Source organism: Corvus kubaryi, unplaced genomic scaffold (genome assembly GCF_017639235.1).
Source record: "Corvus kubaryi isolate FWS band 111438036 unplaced genomic scaffold, C.kubaryi_AGA036_p1.0 69, whole genome shotgun sequence".
Lineage (NCBI taxonomy): Eukaryota > Metazoa > Chordata > Aves > Passeriformes > Corvidae > Corvus > Corvus kubaryi.
The window spans coordinates 5,897,133-5,909,583 of record NW_024582057.1 but is presented as its reverse complement, the minus strand read 5'-3'; the positions used below and the strand labels follow the sequence as shown (position 1 = coordinate 5,909,583).

The 12,451-nt window shown below is 39.1% G+C and overlaps 1 long non-coding RNA gene across 1 annotated transcript in view; it reads right to left on the bottom strand.

Moving 5' to 3' along the window:
- Window positions 1-123: 123 nt before the first annotated feature.
- LOC121674668 overlaps window positions 124-12,451 on the bottom strand; it is a 52,596-nt gene continuing 40,268 nt past the window's right edge. The window contains exons 4-5 of the long non-coding RNA XR_006019754.1: window positions 3,548-7,121; window positions 124-3,439 (exon numbers count right to left, since the gene is read on the bottom strand). This is a non-coding gene — a long non-coding RNA (uncharacterized LOC121674668). The remainder of the gene's footprint in view (window positions 3,440-3,547; window positions 7,122-12,451) is intronic.

Here is a 12,451-nt window from a genome sequence, read left to right as displayed (position 1 = left end):
ATGCTGTGAGCTTCTCTTTGGGCCATGCTGTTTCCATTTCTATGGCTATTTGAAAAGTGCATGAATGCAAAGCACTTTTAAACACTCTAAAAATTAATATAGAAGAAACAATAGAAGCACATTTATTCTTGTTTTATTCAATGTCAGTGTTGCTGAGTTTCGCCTGACCAGATGTTACAGAGTTTCAAATCTGTTCAACCATAGCTGTTAACAAAACATTCTTCTTTCATCAAAATTTAAAAAATATATACACATTTATTTTAATAGATCTCTTTGGGTTTTTTAATATAAATGAAGCAAAGATGCAATTTATCCCTTACTCATGCTAGTACTCGTGATTTCTGAGAGTACTGATCACAAGACTTTCGGTGTGCACTGTTTGCACACTATTTGCACAATTATTTCAAAATTCTGTATGTGCAGTTTTAACTTGGTGATACTGGTCCTGCAATTTCAGGTTGGTTTTTTTGTTTGCTTGGTTTTTTTGTGTTTTGTTTTGGTTTGGTTTTTTTTTTAAAGGACACATGTTTAAGATAAGAAACAATTTCTCAGATAGGGCTGGAAAAGCTTAAGCTTTTCCTCTCTGTGTGGTAGTTTCCCTTCTCTTTCTTTTACTGGACAGAACTGACAAGCAGGCATTGTCCCTCCAGTGAGCTCTGCAGTATTACTTTGACCCTAACCCATCAATCTGCCTCAATTGGATAATGATCTGTAATCACTTTCTTTCAGGGGAGTCTATAAATTTGCCAAGGCCCCATTCTTCTCTGAAGGCCTCCTTATGTTCACTCCCATTTGTGCAAATGCTCTCTCTTTTACAGCACTAAATAGCCATGCACATGGCCCTTTCTGTTCTGAGGCACCAGGCTGCTGACTGTTGATTTTCCATGGCGCTGCTCTCCAAAAGGAGGCAAAGCTCTGCATGCCAGGACTCGGCAGGGTGCAGGACGAAGCCACACCACTTCAAGAGCAGCCGCTTTTCTCATTAAGACTGACCCATCATTAGGCTGCTTTGTGCTGGCCCTTGTAATCGATGAGAAGACTGTGTAGTGTGAAAAAGCTAATAAAGATGAGCATGAGGTGGTAGAGAAGGGGGTGGGGGGAGTAAAGACACTAACCTCTGTTAACAGAGAAGCCCTCCTTCTCCAAAGCTAAGCCATATGAGTGAGGGGCAAAGCTCAGGATAGCTGGCAGGGTGCAGACTCCTCTCAGTCATTTCTTTGATTGTCTTGCACTTAATTCCCTGAGCATCCTTGCTCTGTTCTCTTTATTGGACCTAAGAATTAGAACAAGCATGAAAGAAAGCTCATATTCTCCTTCCTCAGCCTCCTTCCTTCTTCTGATTAAAGAAGATCAAAGGGTGAAGAACATCTAACTGAACTTGAGTGCAACACAAGAGAAAGCCCACATATGTGCAAAGAGCACTGGAGCGTTTTTTCCCATATTGTCACGACACTTTATGAGGTTCTGAGAACATCATGGAAAAGGTCAGAGAAGATGAAAGATACTAAAGTTGCTAATGTGTCCTGGGAAGCACCAAGTGTATTCTTGCTCTGTGACATGTTGGATACACTTTGCAGAGAACAGAGGGAACAGAAAATAAGTAATCTCCAAAAAATGTGCAGTGTGGAGGGAGCATTGGTCAAGGGAGATGGCAAAGATGATATTTCTCTACCCATACTGCAAAGACAGCAACACATCTCTAGAAATGCTGTGCATATGGACATCACACCAGAAATAAGCAGCGGGAATCTGCAGCTATGACAATGTGCCTGAGTGAAAAGAAAGGATCCTTGTGTTTGGGGGAGGAGGAATGGTGCCTGTAACATTGTGTATACTGGTGAGAAAACATATGTAGAGTGAGGTTGCAAAAGCATAGTGTCAGATGTTTTACAAATGTGGGAGAGCTCAAGGACGGACGGTTTCTCCCTTCCAAACAGGTGGCCTGCAGAGCCACTCCTCAGACCACTCCTCAGAGCAATGCTGTCCATGCCTTCATGCATACTCTGTTTTGCTCGGTGTGCCTCATGGACAGGAAACAGAGTCCACACCTCATCTTCTCTCCACTGTGTGCCTCCTTCCCCAATTCTCCCAAGGGCAAAGAAGTAGAGAAAGGACAAGTATTTTACTCATCCCCACACCTTGAGAGTGCATTTGTGGCTGGTTTTTATGTGAGAAATGATACACGGAGTTCCCTGCCTGCACTCTCCCTCATACCTGTTGCTCAAGTGAGTCTTTGATGAACGGCTCAGAAGTTTTTAGCATTAAGTTTAGGTTTTCTTTTCTTGGATATATGCAAAATACATGGACAAGATCTTACGCATAGTAAATTAATGTTTTCATATCCACAAAGTTCTGTTCATAGTCTCGTCTTCCTTGTGACTACAAAAAGTCTCAGAAAGGCTCAGAATTAAAGTGAGTTGTTAAAGCTGTTCATGTGCCTAATCAGCACATTGTTGATATTAGTGAATTCCACCCCTATTTTTCTATGGGCATCATTCTTGTGTAGAGAGTTGAAGCTTCTGTCTTTGGCTAAACACCTTCATCCCCACCATCATGCATTGTTTGGTCCTTTACTCCAGCTGAGGGCTACAAATATAGTCTCTGAGCCAATGCCAGAATTTTAGAATTGCTGTGAATAGACTGTGTCCAACTGCAGAAATTTCAACCAAGTTGAGAAATGTATGGGATTTGTGGTTTTTGTTTGCTGAGGTTTTTTTTTTTTTGGTCTTTCTTTCTTTGAAAGAAGCAAATTCTAAGAGGATTGCATAACAGAAGTACCCACTTCAAAACAAAAGCTGCTTGGCGCAGTATCTTCTGCTAACATTCTGCCTCAGCTGTGCCATTCAGTGCATTTCACACGGGATTTTGTGTTGCTGTCAAAGAGAAGCTGCACAGATTTACTTGATTTGAAACAGGGATGCCTGGCAAGTTGTTATGGGCAATCTGGATGAATATGTGTTGGCATTTGCCTTATTTCCATTCTCCTCAAGATTCCAAATGATAACCATCTTGAAGGTAATTTGTTTTCATTGCATTAAAAATTCCATTGAAAAGTTGCTTTTTATTGTAACTTGTTAAATGCTTAATTGATATCACATAATAAAAAGAATCAAAAAACCCCTCTGGTCCCTCTCAGGAGCTCCAGTTAGCTGCAGTGGAGCCAGCTCCGTTGCCATTTCCAAGTTGTTCTGTAGTGATCTAGCAATTCATCAGTGTCAACGACACATGGGAACTCTCATGTTTGCAAAAGCCTGCAAGGGATCCATGTCCTACATTTCAACAAAAATCACAAAATCACATTTCAAGGTGGTCAAGGTTAGGGAAACATCAGGCACATAATTGCTAGCCCCTTTCTGAAGTGGATGGTAAAACATGGAGAAACAGGCAGAAGCAAGAGGTCAGCAGCTGCAACAGAAAGGTGAATGCTCCTTTGAAGGACCTAGAAAATTGGAAGTGAAACATAATTGTCAGGATGCCAGAAGCATTTGGCTTCTGCAGGAGGAGGAGTGGTACGAGAACCTAAACAGGCAAATATGTTGATACATACATGTCACAGAAATCACAGCAGAGCAGTCACAAAGGGACCAGTGGAAATCATCTGTGGCTCATTGCTTTATCTTCACTGGCCTGCATCATGGCAGAGACTTCTATTCATTCTCTCTCTCCATGTTCCCACCTAATTGTTTATCTTCTGCAAAGCTGCAACAAGGCCACAGGCATGTGAGCTTGAGTCTGCCTCATGCCTCACCATCTATGAGTAAGAACAGACAAAATCTAGCATGTGAAAGTCTGCATCATAAAGTGTGAGATTCTTTGCTGCCATGCATTATATTTTATGGATAATTGCCTTGCTAGATGAGGCAGCATGCCAGCAAACACACATATCCAGTGTATTCAGTATTCTCATTTAGAGTTACTGAGATTATGATATACTACAGAAGGTGGTCTGATATTTATATATGTCAAAGTTATAGCCTCTAAGATATTTTCTACAACTCTTCTTGCTCCTTACTTTGCAGGAGATTGTCTACATTGTCTCAGGCAGATCAGGCAGTTTTGGGTAAAACATCCAGATTCACATTGCAATGTTGTTTTCTAACTTACTGGTAAAATTGAATTGGTTTTCCAGGGGGAAGGTTAAAGGAACCTGGTTAAGATGAGAAGTTTTGACCATTTAGAAAAGATCTGGGACAGAACTTGTCAACTTGAAGTTATTTTACTTATTGCCACATCCCTAACTCTTAAAAACATGGCAGAAATGCCATTCGGTAGCACATCTACACATGTTGTCTTCTTTCAGGATAGAACCCATAGAATGTACACCATACCAATACTTTCATATTCAAAGTAAAGCCAGTAATGAGGAAATTCTTCCTTCTGATCCATCAGTGTGATCTATTCACTGAGATTGCACAGGTTCCTTGACTGAAATTTTAGTTGGCAGTTTGCTGGTAAGGAATTCAATGGAACATTGAATCTTTCTGATTTATTTATTGCTTCCATCATGTTGCAAAAGTGAAAATACTGAGCATGTGCTAAGCACTCAAGTGTTAAGATGTATTTTAAATGTCCATCAGTAGATTCAGTTGTATAGTTTCTAGTGTATTCTGTCTAAATCAATGTCATAGAGTTAAAATAGCAAACAGTTCCATTGTGAAAAATGATGTTCAGATTAACTTCATAAGGAATGGCTTTCTGTGATCTTGGTATTGACTGATATTAACTGCAATCTTCCTGAAATTCTTAAGTCCTATTATTTTATTGCAAACCTGTTTTCTGTCTTAGCAGTTTGCGTTTCTGCATTTTGCCTGTTCTTCAAGTGGGTGCATGTGTCATGTGCTCTTCTTGCTCAGGAGTTTTACTTGTGCTTGTTGCTGAAGACAAATCTCTCCCCGAAGATGTCTGGCCGTACACATGAGTGTGAGGAATTACACTACATTATAACACTATAATAATGTCATGTCCTTGTCATTGGGTGATTTTTTAAATACTTATGCTTTTAATATGGTTCCTATACAAATACAAGTGCTTAGGCTTATTCTAACACATATATTAATAGCAAAATCTTAGAAACTCATGAGTGGCACATTAACTTGAATCTGGCATCACTGGTTAAAAAGGGTCAAAGATGTTTAAAGCCTAGGGATGCTGTCTTGTACTCATATCTCAAAATAAATTACTGAAGGTGATTTTTTTTCCATCCAAAGTTGTCTTCTCCTGGTCTGAAAATCTCAGTTAATAAAATGCTGTGTTCTGAAATCTACCTAATTCCCACCGGGAGTTGCATGATGCTGTTTTCTTTTTAACTGACTAATTATTATTATTGTAGACATGTATTTACTCCAAAGTGGTTTGGGGATAATTGATTAGGTTGCACCATGTCATGAAAGAACAGATGGCAGGCTAGTCTGTCAGTTCATCCACAGCCTGTAAGAATGTTAAGAAAATTAAAATTGAGGGGGAAAAAAAGAAAAAAAAAAGAAGAAAAGAAAAAAGAAGGTGACTAGGAGGGGAATGAACTAAGCTGTGCTTGCAACACAAAAAAGTTCTTGTAGTGGGTGGTCCTTTGGGAAGGTAATCGGAGATCTGCAATATGTCCACTACAATCAACAAAAGGGTACAATACTTCTCTGCAGGGAATTGGGTAGGGAAGAATTTGTTTAAATAAAATTGCAGGGTTGTAAGAATGTTAAACTAATTCTCTAATGTTCTGTGCATTGTCTGGGGAATTTTGGCTTTGCATCATTTGCTGTACTGAAGTAGTGAAAAAATATTCTATTAGAAGTATTTTGGAATGTGTTAACATGTATTTTAGCTTTGGAAACCCCGCCTGTGTTTAATGACAACTAAATATGCTTTTAGAATAGCTACACTCTCCTGCGTTCTCTCCCTGAAACTGCTCCCAAATTCTACATTCTTCCTCACTTAGTAGAATTCTTTATCTTTGTCTTGCAAAGGGAGTTCAGTTTGCTGTTATTCTGATTGGTTGGCACCCGCATTTTAGTGTGTGTGTCCATGTTAATCATTGGTGATAAAATACCATGGATGAAAGTGTATGTGGGTTACTTGCGTATAGAGGAATGTAAAGTCTTGAACTGATCTCCCTTTAGCATTTGTATTTACGTGTGTGAAAATGGGGAAAACTGTAAGAAAATGGCAGGAAGAGAAATACTCCCTGTCCTTCCCAGAGTGCACCAAAAATACCAATTATACCTCCAGAATCCAAAGATCCCAAAAGAAGAGGTCCAGAAGAAAGTAAGTAATTTCTGTGCAAGTGTTATTCTTTCTAGACCTGCTTCTCCTTTATATATTAGAGGGTATTTTACTTAGCAAAGTATCATTAAGTATCAGCAAATTGAAAAGGCAAGTCCTCAGCCTTACTCTCCCTGTGAGGCGGAAAACAGGGAGTGTCTCACTCCCAGTCGACAGTCTCTGATGAGATCGCTCCCAGCAGGACTCTCCTCTCCCCCAGTTTAGCCCATTTTCTCCCCCTCAGCATCCTATCAGTCTGAAAAAGATCAGCTATGCTGCAGCAGGGAGAAAGACTTATCTCACTATCCTCTTTCTCTTGTCGCTAAGTAATCCTGTGTGAAGAAAGGAGAAAATTGCATTATTACAGGAATTTCTTGCTAGGGAGCACTACAAGCTTAGATTTATGAGAGTCCCCATCCCGTATCATGAACCCAGTATTTTAAGTGCTGGACAAATAAGTTTCTTGCTCCTAAAATCTTAAAGTCCCAGAAGGGAAGGAGGTCACAGGGATTTGTCATTAAACACAGACAGGGACATGATTAAACCTTCGCAATCTCAGAGTTTCGGCTTGTCTCGCAGTGTATTATCCCTCAGCCCAAGATCGTCCCTCCCTCAAATGTAAAATTGTACTTTCAATTAAGTAATTCCAGTAGAAACAATTTATATTTTACTTCCATGAGGTAATCTTCTCTTGTAAGTGTGCACTGGCAAAGTTCTGCTTCTGATTTTTTTGTGCGTGCTGGGCTTTTCACACATCTGGAACAGCTGTTATCCTAGCAAACGGCTTTTCTGCTGTCTTCATGCCTTCCCCAGTGCTGAGCAGGTCTAAAAAGATCTGTTCCATCTGTGGTCAGTTTCACAAACATTTTCTGTTCAAAGAAAGAAAATAACCAGAGTCTGATCATTGCATAAGTGTTTGAGGCCTTATCTTTATCAAAAATTGTAAGTGAGGATTAGTTCTCATTGGATTGCGAGTCAAGGATTAATTACACTGACCACAGATGGGCACGGTGCAAAGAATGTCGGTAAACTCCCCACACAGCTCCCAGAAAGTACTTTAATTATGGCCTGCATAAATTTCTATTCCAGTTTTCGGACTCCCTTAAGCAGAGACTACCAACTGTCCTAAATTGCTTGGTGGTTTGTTGAGGAGGAAACGTATCCTCTGTGGACTAAACTCATTACTGGGAGGTTTATTAGCAAGAAGGTAGTCTAAGTCCATTAATAAATGAGGAGTGAGGCAAAATCAATTATGATTTTAATATGACTGAACCACTAAGCTGCTTTTTTTTGAATCTATCATTTAAAGGGAAATTTAAAAGAGTATGGGCAATTAAGAAGCAATGAAGATCATAGCTGGTGTGGTTATTGATAAATGCAGGTAAGTAAATACCTGGTAAAATTAAATGCAAAGATCAGCAATTACTTCATCTTAAGGAAATTTGTGAATGTACTGAATCACTAAGAGGTAGTTTTCAAAGCCAGACCCCTGGGCCCTGCATAAAATAGAGTATGTAAAGTTTACGTTGTAAAGGGCAGTGGGAGTGAGCATCAGGATAGAGAAATACAGTCATTTAGCATCCAGTAAATGTAATCTGTCCAGTAAAATGATGGAGCCACAGAAAATCTGAAAAATGGTAGCAAACAATACTACATGTATAGGAAGTACCTGCTACAAACTGTGCCACAACAACTTGTGTAGTGCGGCTGTTCTCAGCTTTATGGCAGAAAGGGCAGACAAAAGGAAGAGAACAAAGGTCATATTTCTGAATGTTAAGAAAACATTAGAAGGTGTGCTTCACAAAATTGCCTTTGGAAAACAATGCCAGGTGGTAGGGATGGGAACACTGCTACATGGGCTGAAAGTGGTTAAAGGTTTCTAAAGTGAAAGTAGGAATGAATGACAACAGGTTTCTGACATGGGGAGTTTGAGTTTTTGCGGGAATTGTCATATGGCCTACTTTTCTACAGCATCTTTTTTAACAGTCTGGAAGATGGAATAAATAATATGTGAATACAATTTGGAAAAGATAGGAGGTAGAAAAGACCCAATAATAACAATCTGGAGATATTAATGATGCAAAGAGGAAATGTAGTCTAAGGAACACAGATGTACTGAAACAAAAGGGAGCTACAGAATGAAACTCACCACTTGGCAGTGTTTGTGTGGCACGGCACACTACTTCTGGAGCAAAAACCAAACCAAACCGGAAAAAAATCTCGGATGGGAACTAACAGCTGAGGTGAGAGTACAGTGTGTCTGCAAGTCGTCTGGGCATTGAGGGCAAAGGATGGGGCAATCGATCTGTGCAGACTCAAAACTTGGCTACAGGTCCACTCTGCACAGATATTTAAGGAAAAAAAACAAAAAACACCAAGCCCCATGATGAGACAGAGATGGAGAGTGGATGAAAGGAATTTAAACACCACCAAGAAGCCCAACTGCCCTGTTTCCACCAAGCCCTATGCCATTATCATATACGTACACTGATTTCTTCCTGCTGAGAGTCTTTGTAAGCCCGTGTTTGCCATTCCCAGTTGTTGCTGAGTTCATTGTTGTATTTTCATACCTTTTAAATGTCATAGTTGAATATCAGATGTTAGGTGTTTATTATTTTTTATTTCTTTATGTCCTTTGTGGTTTTATATACAGAATTTTCTTTTTTTATGGGCTTCGAGTGTTTTTTGTGCACCCTCTTTCAAAGTTTTTCACTCATGCTCTCCAGTAGTTGAAGACTGACATTATGTATTAATGGAAGCACATATTCCCAGTATCTAGCAGATAACTACATTTAAATCTGTTCTATCTATGTCCTGGTTGGATTCCTGAGCTGGTTTGGACAACAGACTTGATTAAAGTGAGGTTTTGATCCATTGTTCACATATACCAAGGAGAAGGCTCCCATTATATTCAGTCAATAGGGGTCAGTCTTGGAAAATTTTGCAAGACTTGAATAGTCAACTAGGGAATTTTTTGTTGATTTCAGGAAGACCATTTTCAATAAATCTTTAAAAGGTAATTTTCATTGGTTCTTGTTGCTTTGTTAGAAGGTCTTATTGAACTTCAGGGTAGGATTTTTCCTTTTAGATCTTTGAAATGATGAAATTTGGACTGCTGACATTCTTGATGGATTTATAAGGAAATATGACCAGCTGTAATTAATGGAATGCCATGCTATATTAATTTTCTCTACCTAAATATTAGAAGAACATTTTCTTTGTCCTGGTTGAATGGTTTAGTTACACTGGCTGAAATGTTTATGTTCTTATTGTAGTCTTTTGCTAAACATTTAGTTTAAAAGATTACTTCCTGGAACAATTTTTACTAAAATAAACCTGGTAGCATGAAAATTTTCTAAAAGTATATGTAACATTTATGGTTAAACAGAATCTATGAAAAAAGTTCTGTTACTGGTTTAGCAATAATAAGGGTCAAATTCTTCTGGTTTGAGTTTTGTAATCTCAGTAATTTCACATGACAGAACTTTTTACAGCAATCAGCTTATTGCTCTTCATGACCATAAACTTAGTTCTCCATGGAGAGATGAAAACATCTGTGAGTTTTATGCTGAATTTTGCCATCAAAAAATTGGATTCTGGAAAACATAAACTGAATTAATTTCTATGATAAGAAGCTAGCTTCTCTGAATACCGCGTTAAAGCCAGTGGGGATCTGCCTCTGAAAGTGTCGAAATAAACTAGCAATAAATCAAAAGCCATGCAAAGCAAAACTGGAAAATTTCATCAAGCTTTAAAAAAAAATGTATTGGTGTCAACAACCTTGGAGATGATGACCGAGAAGGGGCATTTTAATTAAACAGGTCTGAGTAGGCCAAACCTCTTGAAAGTCTGAGAGTTAGAAATGCAGTTTACAGCTATTAACATCTTTTTGAGATTTCAATGCAAACATCCCTTCTAGCAAAAAGATCATCAAGTACAGTTACACTGAGTGGTATTCACCCAAAGAAAATAGTGGAATGTAGTGAAGTCACATGTCATCCTCTGATCAAAGTTCATGAATAAGGTGCCTCAACACAGCACCCAGAGTGCAAATATGCAAATATGGAATGAGCTCTGATTTTGTTCTCTATCTGTTTAAATTATGTTTGTCATTTTTACATAAGCTTTGGTGTAGCATCTATTTTTATCACATGTACAGTTTTCTTTGATGCAATCTCTCCCCAGCCATTAAAACTTCTATCTTTTGACTTATTTCTGAGTTATTTTTAATCACCTGTAAAAATGACACATGACATAAACTTGACCTCTCCCATCGGTGGGTACTATCAGCATGATAATAAAATAGAATTACAGAATCACAGAACAGTTTGGGCTGGAAGGCAGCTTTAAAGGTCATCCAGTCCAACCTCCCTGCAATGAGCAGGGGCATCTTCAACTAGACCAGATTGCTCAGAGCCCTTGAATATTTCCAGGGATGGGGCATCCACAACTTCTCTGGGCAACGTTTCAGTGTTTTACCACTCCTTTTGTAAAAAAAATTGCCTTACATCTAATCTAAACCAACCTCCTTTAGTTTTAAACCATTATCCTTGTTCTATCACAATATATCCTACTAAAAGGTTTGTCGTCATCTTTCTTATAGGTCCCCTTCTAGGTACCTGAAAGTTGCTCTAAGGTCTCCCTGGAGCCTTTTCTTCTCCAGGCTGAATAGTTCCAACTCTCTCAGCCTGTCTTCATAGGAGAGGCACTCCAGCCCTCTATTTTTATGGCCTCCTCTGGACTCACTCCAACAAGTCCATGGACTCAGGACTCCAGGTGGATCTCATGATGATGGAAACATATGAAAATATCAAGATATCACTTGCCAAATAAGTTGCCTCAACATGATATGCCAGTATTTGGTCCAGCCATGACACAGCAGGAGGTGCAGAGGGAAGCTTAAGCTGAATAATCGTGCTTGGTTTAGGCAATGCCTCTCTGGCTGGAAACCAGTACTGACTTTTTTCATAAAGTGAAGGCTTGGGTTTGCACCATCCAACCCACAGATGCTGGCTGAGGTGACTGCTTGCTTTCCAGACTGAGGCTGCTGTCCTCCTGGTGGAGGCATTTCCAGGCTCCAGCATCATTTCCCAGTCTAATATTTTCACACCAGCCCATTACTATGTGTCAGTTCAAAGTGATTGCTGGTGATGTGAGCTAGTACATGGGCTCCTCTTTCTTATGTTCTTTAAAGGTGTTTCCATGTAGTTTCCACACAGATGTGACATTGCAGCAAGGAAAAGAGTTGGGGGTTGGAATCTTGTTAAAGTAGGACTGAACAAACTTCTCCACAACTAAACATGCTCTTTTTTGCTTTTCAAGTGAAGTGTAGAAATAAATGTGACTAACCATATCATTAAACAAACAAAGTAAACCACATTTTCACCTGAAAACTTGGTACTTGCTTTTTGATTTTTGTGTGGTTTGTTTGGTTTTTTTGTTCTGAAATGAAGAACATTTGAAAGTTTATTTGTGCTCTTTGTTTCTTGACTGTCAACTACAGTGTTGGCCTTATAAGCAAATGAGGATGCCACTGCTTACTATGTAGTGCAGGAGCTGATGATGATGATGAAAGAAGTTGAAGCTAGAAGGGACAATAAAAAGTGTTATGAGGTCAAGCTGGAATGATTGTCTTGTTGCTTCCTCAGAAATCCCATGTACATTAGCAGATGAGTTGGGACACCTTCCCATCTTAACCACAAACCAAGAGCAATCTGAGCAGAGGCTTTCTGCATAGAGTGTAATGATGAGGGACTTGTGATCTAACACCACCCATGGGACACGAAGAATTTGTCCTATTGAATTGAAGGTCCCAAGAATTGAAGGTTCAATCTTCATTTGAGTTAGAACCTGTAGGAGCTGGGGAAAAGTGATCTTAATTTTAAAGGTCGCAGTTCTCAACAGCAGAAAGACTGATTGATGGATTGATTGATTTCTTATTTTAATATTTTTAAGAAATTTTTTTGTTTAGGGAAATGAGTGTTGTATCTTACAATACTCTTGCTTAAACAGCATATACATAAACTTGAGAGTATTAAGTGAAGCTGTTTATAATTTTCACACATATATTTTCATATGTATATTTTTCTGATCACCATTAGGATTATTACCAGTGTTGCTCCTGCACTCTTGTCATGGTTTAATCCCAGCCAACAACCAAGTCCCACTCAGCCATATGTTTACTCCCACACCAGTGGGA